At 38.7% G+C, this 15837-nt stretch overlaps 1 protein-coding gene across 2 annotated transcripts in view; it reads right to left on the reverse strand.

Annotated features, from left to right (window-relative positions):
* Window positions 1–15837, reverse strand: part of NCALD (neurocalcin delta) — a 274929-nt gene that overhangs the window by 143809 nt on the left and 115283 nt on the right. For both annotated transcript variants that reach the window (XM_040494143.1, XM_040494144.1), the window contains one exon: window positions 14072–14158. The gene's annotated coding sequence lies outside the window, so the exon portion shown is untranslated. The remainder of the gene's footprint in view (window positions 1–14071; window positions 14159–15837) is intronic.

Genomic DNA, 15837 nt, shown 5'->3' on the forward strand with positions numbered 1-15837 from the left:
CCAAAAGGTGGAGCTAATTGTTGTATCCCCTCCAGGCAAAAGAGCCAGAGGAAGTGACGTAAGTAGAGAATTGTCTGTCACTAGGGCAAACTGATAATATTGCTATAGAGTCCTTTTCTCAGAGCCCTCTTTTAAAATGTTTTCTTTGGGGGAAAAATGTCTTATTTTAGAATAATTTTAGTTCACAGAAAAGTTGCAAAGTCATATGTACAGACAGTTCCCATATACCTCTTACCCAGCTATTGCTAACATTTTACGCAGCCATGGTGTAGTTATCAAAACCAAGAAATTAATACTGGTACAGTACCATTAAGTAAACTACAGGCTTTATTTGGATTTCCTCAGGTTTTTTTCATTATTTTGTTGTTGTTCTAAGATACAGCCTAGGATACCACACTGTATTTTGTCATGAGGTTTTCTGAGCCTCTTCCAAGTTGTGACAGCTTCTGGTCTTTCCTTATTTTTCATGACTTTGACACTTTAGAAGAGGTCAAGTATTGTGCAAACTTTCCTTCAATTTGGGTTTGTCTCAAGATTAGCCTGGGATCAGGGATTTGGAGAAAGAATACCACCATGGTGAAGTGCCCCTCTCACTGCATCGTATTAGTGGATACATGCTATCAGTATGACTTATCAACAGTGACATTAACCTTCATCACTTGCTTTAGGTGGTGTCTGTGAGGTTTACCCATTGAAAACTTTCTCTCTTCCTTTCCATGCTCTGTTTGTTAGAAACATGCCATTAAGTCCAGCCTACACCCAAAGAAAATTAAGCTACACCTCCTGGATGAAGAACTATCAAAGAATCTGTGACAAACATTAAAACTACCACAGTAATTAGTAAATATTTTGAGAGAGATATATTGAGTCTATGCAAATATTCTCTTTTCTCCTTAAAAGTTTGCCCACTGATCTTAGGATTCACCAGTGGATCTTGCCTGCAGCATTATTGCTATGATGTCCTAATGATGATTTTCTATTGCCCACATTTCTTCTACACTTACAGTTTAGAATTCATCTGTTAAAAAAAAATTTCCTTCTCTTCCATTTATTTATTTAATCATTTGTTTCTATTAGTATGAACTCATGAATACTGATCTTTGCTTTTAGTTATAATCTAATAATATTATTACTTATGTTTTGCTCAAAATGTCCCAGCTTCGTCTATAGAAAACTTTCAGGTTGACTTCTATATCCTTTTCACATGCTCTCTTCTTAAAAAAAAAATACAATTTTTTTAGCACTTTCAAACTTTCTAGCATTACAAGATTCTCCAAATTTATCTTGCATTTTTCCTGCCTTAGCTTTATAATCAGCCATTTCTCCAAGGACCTCTGGTTTCTTTGATTGGAGAATGGTATTTAGAAACCAAGATGTGGGATCTGAGTGTGCTCATTGCTACCAGGGTGTCATTTGTTTCTAGGTTCTCTCAATAGGCAGCTAGAGAATATATGTATTTATATGAGCCCACACATACACACATATCAATATTAATTTCTGTGTGTGTTTGCCTGTATGTATATATAAAATATGTACATATATGTATATATGTATACATATATATGTATGCATTTGTGTTAATGTTCATATATATATATATATATCAGTATAATATAATATTACATTGATATCCCCAGAGCTACTCTGAATCAACTGGCCTAATATTGAGACCCAGTGTCATCTTAAAGGCTCCACCCTGTCTCTAAAATCCTAGATTAGCAACTGTTATAGGTTGAATTGTGTGCCCGCAGAAGACATGTTGACATCTTAACCCAAAGTATCTCAAAATGACCTGATTTGAAAATAGGGTCATTGCAGATGCAACTATATGACTAGCACCCTGAAAAGAAAAGGAGAAGACAGAGACATGGAAGAAACACAGCCATGTGGATAGAAGTAGGGATTAGATTTAAACTGCCATAAACCAATGAATGCCAGAGGCTATCAGAGAGGGAACAGACAAGGGAATATTCTTCCCTAAAGCCTCTGGAGGGAGCATGGTCCTACCAACACCTTGACTGCAGACTTCTGGCCTCCAGAATTGTGAGACACTAACTTTCTATTGTGTTAAGTCACCAGTTTGTGATACTTTCTTATGGCATCCCTAGGAAACTAACATAGCACCTATATATTTGATAGTATTTCCTACCCTTTATAATCTGATAACACACAAATTTATCCACTTTACTCCAAAGGCTATCTCAGTTATATCACATTTAAGCCCATCTGGATCCTTCCTAGACCTCTGTCCTTGGTAGCAAAGATAGTATCTTATTTTTTGTTACATTGCTATCATCTGCTTCAGTGCCAGGTACAAATGCTCATTAAATGTTTGCTGACTCGAATACCTATAGGCCTCCTCTGTCCACCTGTTAGACTAGCCAGGAAAGTCTTCTTTCTAACACCTTTTTTCCCCACTTTTTGGCCTCAAGATCCTCTGGGTAAAGTTCATTTACCTGTCTTTCCTTCCTCCCTCCCCTCTTTCTTCCCTTTTCTTCATTTCTTCCCTCCCCTTTCTTCCTACTATCCTTCCAACTAACATTCACTGAACACATACCATGTGCATAGATTAGTTTTAGACACGAGAGAATTAACAGTGAACAAAAGAAACAAAATCCTTGCCATCTTGGAGGCCTACATTCTAATGGGGGAGAAAAATCTAGAATTTGAACTGCAAATTACCTATGTATAAATGGCAAGTAGTGGCACAGAATGATAGAATGTACTTTGGGAATGATTTCCATGTGTTATTTGGCCAGTTGTGGTCTGGTAGCCTCCTTCCCAAAACCAAAGCCCCCAGCTGAACAGCCGTACTTTTCTTACTCAATTTCTAAATTATTCTCCTCTCCCAAAGGGGAGGGAGGAGGAGGCAGAAGGGGGCAAACAAATTGGCTAGAAAAAAAGTAGAAAGGAAGGAACAAGAATATGGATTCTCCTACAACATATTTTAACGCCAACTCTTCCTCAGCTGTGTCAGGCTGAGTATCTTACCTATGTTAATGTCTTTGTTGTTATTACATCATTAATTAAAAACACAACCTCATGATGATAATGGCTAGCCAGTACTGAGAGTTTGCTATGTGCCAGGAAGTGGTCTAGACACTCAACCAACTTGATCCTACTTACTCCTCACCACAATTCTATGAGACAAGTACTATAATTTATCATTTCACAGATGAAGAGCTGAGTGCTCAGAGAGGTAAAATCATTTGCTCCAAACCCCACAGTTAGTAAATAGCCGAGTCCAGACACAGATGTCAGTATGTCAGACTTCAAAGTCCTGACTCTTCCTCCTGTTTTCAGGGAACCCTCCCTCCCCAATAGGCAGCACTGGCTGGCCAGGCCTGCTACCCAACACAGCCTTCAGACAGAATTCTTTCCATGAAAATGTTCTACTTAACAATGGCCCCTCTTGCTGACCCTGTCCCTTTCACCACTTCATTGTGAGGATTTTTTTTCTCTAACTCCTCTGTCCCAGGGTTCTATCTCCCTTGGTTACTGGGGTAACAGATATCTTGGGTGATATTTGCTGGATTTCCTATGGCCATGGCCTCTTTATCTTTCCCAGCACCTCTGAGCCATTTAATGGTCTCATTATTTAAGCCAGCTTGGAGCAATTTTCCAAAACATCCAATTAGCAAGTGCACAGAAGGAACTGGGTCCATAATTAATTAGTGATTCTAGGACACAACAAAGCAAAGGCAAAGCCAAGGATGTGGAGAGCCCTGAAGACGCTGTGGGAAGAAGATACACGCATTCCAGGATCCTTCCCCACAAAGGGCAAAGAATCAAACAAAGTGCTCACTAATTCAAATTCCAAAAGCCCTCCACACATTTTGGGATTGAACAACATCAATCACTGGGTGACAATCCCAAGTGGAACATCTCCCCTGCCAGGATGGTTTTTTTTTTTTTAGCCGAGAACTGATTCTTTCCCCATTGTTTTCGTGCAGAAGGTTGGCCCCTCTTTCCTCCCACAACTGTTCTCAAGCCTCTTCAGAGACCGTCTTTCCTACAAGATGGCCCGAACCACTGGGATTTCTTGCTTGTCATCAGAACAGAAGCCAAATTAGAACACCAGGATTTAAGAGACCAAGCTAGGATGACTGTGGCGGCCAAGGAAGGGGAGATAATAGAAGAATGCCAGGATTCTCAGCTGTACTGGTACTATTCCAGTTTGAAGAAGAAAGGAGGGCTTTGGAAGAAGTTCATCCAGATCAAATTTTCCCCAGACACCGACTCATTCTCCAACACACACGTGAAGTGTAAATGACAGGGGACTGCTAGCACTAGCAGCAGGGGACTGCTATTCGTGAAGGTGTTACCTTTTCATTAGGAGGAAATAAAGATTATTCCTTTGGAGTTTTTCGGTTACCTTTTTCTTAGGAGGAAGTAAGGATTATTCTGTACACTTTTTGGTTATTATGGACTCTCATTATTGCCCAAAAGGCCAGAGCCAACAAAACAAGTAGTCTGAAGAGTATTATAGCAAGTTCCCACATCTCACAGGATGACATCACCATCACATACTTGCCAGCAGTGAAAATAAGAAGACTTATAGAGAACGTTAGAGTTGTAGGAATCTTTCACTACTTTTTCTTACTTATAGCCTAATTTCCTTTTGGTTCTAGATTCAACCAATAGCCGGCTTTCAGGGCTGATCTCTATAGTAAGGGACTATACCTAAGCCCACCCCATGCCCCACCCCCACAGCAAGCCACAGTCTAAGCACCTTGATTAATACCATGGCAGTGAATGCAAGCAATGTTAAATGAAAAGGAAAATGAAAATAGCTACTAAGACATTTATAAGACAGACTAGTTACTGCTGCTGCTGCTCAGAAGAATAAATAACCATGATGCATGTTGCTAAGCAATGTTGCATTTTCAGTCCTTAATAACTCCATTAGTAACAAAGGATGACAAACTACACTTTGAGATTGATGAGATGCTTTACCTTGCTTCTGTGAATAATCAGCCTCAGCAACCATGGCTTCCAACACAAAGCAAAAATGATTACCCTTTGTCTCCTGGCTGGGATGCATATTAGAACTCAGTGGTATATGTCCGATTGGAAGGTCTAAGGACTCGCTGCTAACCCCATTTATCCCAGTGTCTTTAAGTCTTAAATTAAAAAAAAAAAATAAGTGAATTGATAAATAAGCACACACTCTTTCCCCCCCAAACTCCTCTTCTTGGTTATTATATATGTATATGTAACAAGTGCTTGAAAATTGTGAATTTTAAATACCATATCCTTAAAGATTTGTAGTACAATGGTTCATCCTTCTGATTCAAAGATAACACTGCTTTGGGGAATTCTGTGCAAGGTGGCCAACTCTGCAGACCAGTCCCAGGTCCTGAGACTATCGATGACAACTACCCCTTGGTTTAGAGATGCTAGGAAGTTGCTCAGAATAAGCTGACAACTAATGGCTTCTTGCCCCTTTCCCCCAGTTTCCCAGCATTCTCTGGTTACCCAGAATTCCCAGTTACCTAATATACCCCAGTTACTCAACATTTCCTAGCTATTAGACAGAAATAGTCTGCAAGAAAATAATCTCTTCCACAGGATTCTACCAATGGAATATTGGAACTTTTCATCTCCTTAGACAAGCACACTGCACAAGAGACACTACTATCGGATAGAGCAGAGTCTGGGGCCAGACTTTTTCAGGTAGATCTCAACTACGTAATTTCCCACTGAAGTGACTTGGGGCAAAGTAATATCTTCCTGCCCCTATTTGCAATGATTAAGTGGAATATGCAAAGTGCTTAAAACAGTGCCTCCTTCTGGCATCTTTTGGCTCTGGAGCAGAACTATATAAGCGTTTGCAAAAATCTTCAAATACCTCCCTGGTCAAAACAAGCAAATAATTCTGTTTCTAAAAGGAGAAAAAAGCTGACTCCAGAATCCACCCTTAGGATCTTTATTTGCTGCTTTTATATTTCAGAGGAAGCCACTGATCTAAAGAAGCTAGAAATTGCCAAAATATGAATTCCTATAACATCAAACTGTTACTAATTATGGTTCTGGTCACATGCCATATGTTTCCCAGAAATAACAAACGTTCCATGGAAAAATAAGTGGCTAATAACGGTGGGAAAAACATATAGTAAATTTCCTTGTTTTTCTTGGCTGTTAACTTTAAAATAATGAAATAGTCAATAAAAAGTATGAACATCCAACTGCAGCCACTTTTTACCACTTGAGAAAGATACTCTTGAACTACTGAAAGTTAGAAATCTTTGTTCAAAAAAAAATGGAAAGAAATAAGAAATCTGTGTTCCAAGAGCACTGTCAAGTAATTTATTCTGAATCTCTTACATTTTCAATTTTGAAGAAAAAAAAAAGTTACTCATGTCCCAGGTGTTTTTCCCAGTAGAAATTACAGTGGTGGATGTTAAATTAACTCCATGTGATTCTCATTTTCAGAAATAGAATTTTAAACTGCTGAAGACTTTCAATGTGCCCCCTTGAGCTGCATAAAAGAAAGGCTTCAAATATAGTTTTGTTTTTGTGGGGTTTTTTCTTCTAGAAATACATTTCTCTCAAACAATTTCTCAATATTGCCATTTAACAGGCTAAGTGTTTTAGATTTCTTTTAAACTCCTTTCATTTTTACTTAAGTGAATTTGAATGCAGCGACTTTTTGCAACTATCCAGTGAAAGAAAATTAAATTATTGATCAAGTAATCTTCACTTATAAAGGCCATACCAGCGGTAGGAAGAAGGAGGTATGTTTTATTTCAGTAGCTTTTATGTGTTTAATTTGTTTAATGTTTATTTATTTTTGAGAGAGAGAGAGAGAGAGACGGAGCATGAGCAGGGTTGATGTGTTAGGCAGAAAGAGAGGTAGATGAAGAATCTGAAAAAGCTCCAGGCTCTGAGCTGTCAGCACAGAGCCCGACACAGGGCTTGAACACACAAACCATGAGACCACAACCTGAGCAGAAGTGGGACACTCAACTGACTCAGCCACCCAGGTGTCCTTATTTCAGTAGCTTTTAAACTAAAGAGCAATATTTAAAATAAATCAGTCTGATATTCTCATTCATTCCTATTTTCTGATACAAGTAAGGCATGATAATCCTGTAGGTGCTAAAAATTGATTCAGATCTGATCCAAGTTACTTGGGAGACAGGTGCTGTTATCTATAGCATGATACTTCCACATGCAATAAATGTGTCTGCTATGTGACAGGCAATGCCAGGGGCTAGAATTATAATGATGAAAAAAGCAGACCCGGGTCCTTTCCTCATGGAGTTTATAGTCTGGGTCAATGCTCCTTAAAGTGTGGTCTGTGGACCTGAGCCACCCCCATGAACTATTCTTATCAGACTGAAACAGGACAAGTACAGATATTGCAAGTAACTATTCAGACATTTTTTACACAAGTTGGACATTGCTGCAACATCCAAATAATGTGTGGTCAAGTGGATGCATCTCATGGAATGTGGTATAGACGGGGTATACGCAGAACTTGGGTAGTTAAGTTTCACATGGAGAGATCTAAGTACCAGTCATGGACAAGAGGATACATATTGGCATGTGATGAATAGGAAATTTTAAAAAGCCTAGTCATCCCCATAGATAGTTTGAAAAGCACTAATCTAGTGTTTTCCAAGCATTACAGGAAAGAGAGAAAGAGGGATGGAAGGGAGGGAGGGCGGGAGGGAGGAAGACAGGGGGAGAGACAGAGAAAGAAAGGGAGAGTTTAATCCCAACTGAGAACATTTGAGAAAGTTCCATGTAAGAAATGATTCTTAAGCATGAATTCGAATTTCAGGGGTTAGACATCACAGCACAAGAAGAGCTATGAAGGCAGAAAAGTGCAAGGAGAGGTCCATCCTGTTACTCAGGCCACCTAGTTCATTGCTGTCAGAGAGTGATAGGGGGACAGGAGCAAAGGGAGGTAAAGAAAATGAATCTCAGGAGGCGGACTGCAGCCAGTTAGTAGAAAGGTTTGAGCACCATGAAAAAGAATAAGAACTTTATTTTTGAGAAATTAGTACTTTTTAAATATTCCTGAGGGGGGCCTGGGTGGCTCAGTCAGTTAAGCATCCACCTTTGGCTCAGGTCATGATCTTGCGGTTCGTGGGTTCAAGCCCCACTTTGGGCTCTGTGTTCACAGCTCTGAGCCTGGAGCCTGCTTCAGATTCTCTCTCTCTCTACCCCTGTCCCACCTGCACTCTGTCCCTCTCTCTGTCTCTCTGTCTCTCTCTCTCTCTCAAAAATGAATAAACATTAAAAAATTTTTTTTTAATATTCCTGAATACAATAGTGACAGGAAACAAAGCTCTATTTTACAAAACAATATATTGGTCTCACTTGAAATATATGCAACATTTTGAGGCAGGAGGCCTTTAGGTAAAATAAATAATTAAGACCCCTGGACGGCTCAGTCCGTTAAGTGGCCGACTCTTGATTTCGGCTCAGGTCATGATCCCAGGGCTCCTGAGTTCGAGCCCTGAGTGGAGCCCTACATCAGGATCTGCACTGACAGTGCAGGGCCTGCTTGGGATTCTCTGTCTCCCTCTCTCTCTGCCCCTCTCCAACTCATGATCTCTCTCTCTCTCTCTCTCTCTCTCTCCCCCCCCTCCCTCTCTCCCTCAAAAATAAATATATAAACATTTAAGACATAAATAAAACAATAACAAAAAGGAATTTACAAAAAATAGTTCCCCTAATGGTGCCATGTATTAGTTACATGTCTAAGTACATTTATGCAATATTAAGTCTTCCCAGGCACCATAGTGTAGTAAAACGCCACTTTAGAAGATCTATTCATGCATGATTACGGTAATTTTCAAATGTCATTTCTTAGCTGAACAGTGGCAGAGAGAACACACATTCTTCCATGTTCAGAAACATTGATTAAGCCACAGATATTAAGGGAACATTAAACCAATACACTATTGTAATAACTTACACTAAAATGTTAAGTGCCAGCACCAAAAGACAGACGAGTGGCACTTTTTTCTCTCTGTTGTTCTCAGCCTCCCATCAAACTAGAATTGAACTCATTAAATGTGCCTCATTTAAGTTTCTATGTGTCACCTCGAGGCTCTTAATTCTTGCAGCTGAATGAGCTGGAGTCTTTTTAAGGTTCCCATAAGCGTATCTTTTAAAAAATTAGGTGATCCACCAAGTAAGTTTTAAACTTTGAGGGTAAAATTTTATACAGTTTTAATAAAACAAACCTCTCAAAGTGTAGGCACCCTCTCCCACAGAAAAATGTATTACCATGTTAGAAGTTCACAGGTTTGGCTGAGTAAAAATCTAATTGGTTACCCTTCTAGCTCAGGTTTCATAATATCATTTTTAATTGTGATGTAGGAACTACAGAATTATAAAGACACCATCCTGTTAAACTGAAAGCTATGCATTTAGGATTGCACATGTTTTCGATACAATATAATACCAAGCTAGAACACAGGTTTGGGAACCAGTGACTATGATATACTAAAGCAATGGTTCTCAAGTGAGAAAGTGAGTTTGCCCCTCCCAAGAGGCATTTGGCAATACTAGAGATGACTGTCATGATGAGGGGGGGGGCGCAGGAGGAGATAGTATTGGTACCAGAATGCTACCGAACATTCTTCATGCATGGGACAGCCCCTCACAACAGAATGATCTGATCCAAATGTCAACAGTGCGCCTGAGAAACCCAGTACTAAAGGATCACATGAACATTTCCATTACTTTTGGCATATATGGGAATAATAATTTTGATTCATACAATCTGAAAATCAAAAGTCAGGAAGTTCCTAGGGGCTAAAACAGATTATTATTAGGCCTCCCTTTGCTATAATGAACTCTCCTCTCAGTTTTGCGAGCAAGACCTGAAGGTGACCCTTAGAGGTGCCCTGGTTTAGTTCCATCAATGGTGATACTTTATATGCAGATATGCAAACGCTGTCATCAGGGAAGCTTCAAGGAGATCTTCAGAAAAGACAGGCATGACTGAAAATTCGAACAAGATTCCAGATGTGTATTATTTTCAGAGTCGTAAGGCACTGATGATTTTAAGATGGACCATCAATTAAATAACAGCTTTTGGGAATGTGGCAAAGAAATACCTTTTCTTAAATGTGTACATTGACTGTAGGATATGAATCTTTTTTTTAGAGATGGTAAATGTGCAAAATTTACAAAATATATTAAGTGTGTAATAAGATGTACTGAGTTCTTTTTGTAAAAAGAAATAGACTGAAATACTCTCTCTTAGATCCTTCTCGATCAGTGTTAGCTTCCGTTGTTTTCATTTAAATCTTTGTATTGCTCCCCTCCTGCTCCCCGCACCGGTCCAAGAAGAGGAGGTAAGGTGCCAGGTGGGCTGTGGTATCATGAGATCCTCAGAAACAAGAATACAAATCTCACAGCTTCCCTCTCTTGGAGTTTCACCCGAGTCTTCAACTGTGAGTTGAGTACAATGAAGAACACCCGTGCTAAGCATGGTCTTAGCGCTGCTAGAACATATAACTTAATGAAACAAAGGAATAACTACACTTGGATGCAATACAATAAATATCTGAAATTATTTTTAAAATTCCACCTAAAAACTACCCACACCACTTATACACAAACAAAAACTTACCATAAGACCTATATATTATTTCCTTATTGGCACATTATCTGCTTGTTCCACTAGAATTTAAGATCCATGTGAATAGGGATCTTGTCTCGTGTTTATTGGCTGAATGAGTGAATGAATGAGTGAACATCATCTCCCAAAGAGCAGAGTCATTATAAAATTGCAAGCTTCTTTTATTTTCACACTAGGGACACAGGTCGATAGGACTCACTGTGTATAATAAGCTACTCACATTCATTCACTCATGTATTAGTCTCTCATAATCTGTTCCTGCCACCTTTCTAGCTTTCCCTCTTTCTCTCCAGCTACAGTGCCCTTGGTTCAGTTCCCAGTAAGCTCCATGTTCCCTGATACCTGAGAGCCTCTGCCCAGAACACCCTCTTCCATGTTCGCAATCTCTTCAAATTTCTTCAGGGAAGTCGTCCCTGATCACCACTTACCTAGATGTAGTGCCTATGTTTTATGGTCTCAGTTTCCCATGTTTGTTTGTTTGTTTTCCCATCATAGTAATGGTCACATTTGTAAAATGTGTGCAATTATTTCATTAACATTTCCCTCCCAGCCCACACCCCTCAACTACAGGCAGAAACCATGCCTATCTTGTTCCCCATGAATATTGCCATCATTTAACACAGGGCCGTCACATAGCCAGTGCTCCATATTTATCGGGTGAATAAATGAATTATGTTTTTAGGAACATTATGTTACCAGATATACAGGTCTAGGATATACTGGATCATTCTCCACTAGGATTCAAGTTAGTAGGTACTTAATCAACACTTTGGGGCTAAATGGAATCATTTATCTACCGTCATTGAACTACATGCTCCTAAGTCTACATGATACTAATGGAACGTATTGCAAAATTGTTGAGAAACCAACTGCTCTCTTTCTTTTCTGTTTTCTACACACTAATAAAAACGCAGCTTGGTTTATTTATTTATTTTTTCAATGAATTTTTTTTAGCTGTTTTGCATTAAGAACATGACTGCGTGGAAAACAGTTGTCAGCGAATCAATTATTTGGATGATCAGTATCTGTCTCTATTTGAAAACAGCTGGAAGCATACTTTAATTATCCCCTAGATATCTGGTGTCTTCTACTCTTGGGCTCTGAGATAATTTCTCCCCATGACTGTTCTTGAATGATAGATATTCTGTTGACACAATAGGTGGGGTTTTTTTTTTTTGATAGAGGAGAATTTATAGGTAGATATTCTGTTGACATAACAGGTGGGGTTTTTTTTTGATACAGGAGAATTTATAGGAAATTGACAATAAAGAGTGGTGAGCTCCCAGGCTAGAAGGATTAAAATAATATTTGTAAGAGGAGAAGGAAGGAGGTTTCTAGTGCAAAAACTATAGAAAAATAGAATTCCATGTAATATCATGTAACTGAGAAGCCAGTTACATAGAAAGCCTTGGGGAAGATATGATTTCTTGGGGATCCAGACAAAATGACTCTAGCCTCAAGGAGCTAAAGAGAGACGCCCAGATGACAGGAATCAGAAATAATTGTAAACCTGGAGTCTATTCATATACTTCACTTTAAAATAGTTTCTTTACATGTATCTTTCCTACCTATTGCTATCAGGATCTCTGTCACTAGGTAAGGGTACCTGAAATTCTTGAACAAATTCCAGAATGCACAGGAAATGGGGCAGTATTTGCTAACTTAGGCCATCCATTTGGAAAGTCCCAGTTGGGAGATTTGGCCTCCATTCCAGAGGTCATCCTTATCCCTGCCTTGTCCACGCCTCCCTCAAGACCACAGTAGTCTTGAAGCAGGAAGTGGCTCCTTCACTGCCTCAAGACCTCTTCTGTCAATTTCTCATCCAAACTGTCCTCCTGTGAATCTGGAAGATGCCTTGAATCTGCAGCATCAACTCCAGCAGCCTAGCCTTTCTCTGCTCCTCATAAACCAGAGACAAAGTCGAGCCTACCTGGGGCTCACTCACACAGAGAATCTACAGTAAGGAATCACCTGTCTCTGAAATCACAGAAGAGAGACCTGCACACTTGAGGAAGGGCAGGAATGTCAGAAGCTAATCGCAGGCATATGGATTCTCCACACCTCCATGTCTAGGGGAATGGTTGCATCACACTCCTGCTTTGCTGTCTTTTGGCCAAGAACACATATTTTCCTATTACTCTTTGGTTTGACGTCAGAAAGATCCAAGGAACTAATGCAATGGCTACTATCGTGTTTATGGTTGTGATAGCCATAAGTACTTCAACCAGATTATCCCAAGACGTAAGAGCCTCTCACCACCAACTTAAATGCACAATTCTATTTTGGCTTCCACGAGCAATATACTGGAGTTGCGGCTCAGTTCTTGATGATACGAAGAAAGAAAAAATTAGAGTTTGCTTAGCATGACCTCACATACTTTATTATTGTCCTATGTATCACATTAAAAGGACTGGCCTACCAGAGTTGGAATACAGACTTTCCCTTTCACATTCTTATCACATCCAGATAAGCCATGTTGCTCATCTAATGCCTAAACTTAATGGGAACAAAGGAAGTGGGACGAAAAAAAGCTGAGTACATTTAAATTTCAATTTGCATCAACTTACTTCCCTTCCCTGCAACACCAGGAAAATACACTTGGTTTTGTTCTTACCCACATTTGTTTTATGTTTGCCATTTGTTCTTCGTTTAAAACTGTCTGGCCAAGTAAACATCAGATTAATATTCACGCCTTACTCACAAACAGTCACAAAAACTATTACCAGGACCTAAGCCATATTACCTTGCCTATAAATCTTGGCTTGGCTCTCATCTGGGGCCATTAGTGTATCTTGAAACTTTTCCAAGAACTTCATATATCAGTAGATTTCCTTTCCTGAAAAGCCAATTTCCTAAATATTCAATGAGATGGCTTTCGAGACCCACATCAACAAATTAGGAAATTAATCATGTTCCTAACTTAACAGGAAATCCACTATTGCTGGTACTGCCGTCCTAATTATACCATAATAGAATTTCAAAAGAATTGTTTCTGAATTAAAAAAAAATCCCATCTACTTGCTGCACAATATCTTCTTCAATTTTCCATACCAAATGAGTAGATGTAGAAAGTGAGGAACGGCACATACAGGAAGAAAGTCAGGTTTTTACTTCATGATCATGTCCCCTATTTGTTTTTGTTTTAAGTAAATTTCTTACACTTAAATAAGGTTCCCATTTAATCAGAGTCACCACAGAAGAGATTTTTTTAAAAAGTAGAAAGGGTGTATAGTTTTCTTGTCAGTAATACACAAATTCATCCGGAGTTCAAGTAGAAATGTACACTTCATGGCAAAGCTCTAATGGCAGCTAATAAGCCAGCACGTTTTATTTACCAGACAGCAAACATACAAACCCACAATAGCCTAACTAGGATGCAACATTTTTGCCTTCTGAATCATAATTTAATAATAATCACAACTTAAAACCCAGACATTCAAGAGGTTAAAAAAAGGAACTCACAATATGCAGTCAGACAGCGCCTCGGATTGCACAGCCTTCCACAGGATCACGACAGATTTTATCACCAGCAGCTCCGTGGCCCTGCAACTGAGATCACTCATAATTAATGAATATTTTATTTGAACATTTGACAGCTCAGTAAGCAGCTTATGTAAGGCCGTTACTTTTATTTCTTCTGTAGTTGCCTTTGCAAACAGGAAACAGGAAACACACCTTCAAGAACACTGACATATCTCAGCCTAATTGGTCTTTGGCTTAAAGTGCCCAGGGGCGAGTCTTGTACCACAGGGGAGATAAGTACAGTCCCCAAAAGCATGAGACTCAGGTCTTAGCACTTCACAGTTTAAAATCATTTAGACAGATGCTATGCAGTCCATTTATTACAGAGAGAAACTGGCCTTCTCAGCAACATTCAGGCCTCATGGCCTTAATCCTGGAAGGACTATAAACTTTAGAATAAACTCATGTATATACCAATATATATACATATGTATACATATTATATATAATATAATACACACATATGTGTTTACATATGCACATAAACATATACTATATTAAGTAATGCATTATTTAAAACATATATATGTAATATATTAAATAATATATATTTAAATAATATATATTAAATATAATATAGTTATATTGTTATGTTATATTATATTATTATATTTATATATTTATAAATATATATTAATAATATATTTATTATATTTATAAATATAAATATATATTATATTTATATAACAGGATTTCCTGTTAAGTTAGGAACATGATTAATTTCCTAATTTGTTGATGATATAAATTAATATATATTAAATAATATATATTTAAATAATATATTTAAAATAATATATATATTTTTGCCTAAACCATATATTGGAAACTATCACTCAGGAATCTTTTGGCTACAAATAACACAAACCCCACCTCAAACTCACTGATTCAAATAAATAACAAGACAAGGAAATATTATGGTTCATTGAGCTGGGGAAAAAAATGTCCAGGTGTACGGTTGGTTTTGGGAAAACAGAGGTTCACCACATCATTTGATTCTCTGGAGTTCTCTTGGCACAGGTATTCTCTGTAGATTGATTTCAACCTCAGGCTGCCTCCTTTCATGGTACAAAAAATACTAGCTGCAGCAATTCAAGACCACTTATGTATCTTTCAAGAGGATAGTGTTAGTACTCTGGCAGTCCCAAATTCTGAGGTCACTCAGATTGCCCATCACTGAATCAGTCACTAATACTTTGCTGAATGGCTTTAAATTAATCATGGCTTATCCCTGGAGGTGAGGGTAGAAACGTTCCAAAGAAAAATCGCATGGGAAGTCACTCAAGATACTGGAAGGGAAAAGGGATTATTATGGAGGAAATCAACAAATGTCCAGCACAACAATCTTTGGCAGTAACCTGAAGATTGGTATTTGAGGATGTGCATCCATGAGAACACTGTGTTCTCTAAAGATGTCAACAAGAGAATGAGCTGAGGTTCAAGAGATACTGATTACCCAAATCTTTTACATTCAGGTGGGCTTTCTGTTAACATTAGATTTGCTCTCTAAAAACATAGGTCACGAGAGGCATCTGGGTGGCTCAGTTGGTTAAACGTCCGACTCTTGGTTTCAGCTCAGGTCATGATCTTGTGATTTGTGGATTCAAGCCCTGCATCGGGCTCTGTGCTGACAGTGCAGAGCCTGCTTGGGATTCTCACCCTTTCTCTCTCTCTCTCTCTCTCTCTCTCTCTCTCTCTCTCTCTCCCTC

The sequence above is a fragment of the Herpailurus yagouaroundi genome, unplaced genomic scaffold (assembly GCF_014898765.1).
Source record: "Herpailurus yagouaroundi ecotype Mexico unplaced genomic scaffold, PumYag 186, whole genome shotgun sequence".
Classification (NCBI taxonomy): Eukaryota; Metazoa; Chordata; class Mammalia; order Carnivora; family Felidae; genus Herpailurus; species Herpailurus yagouaroundi.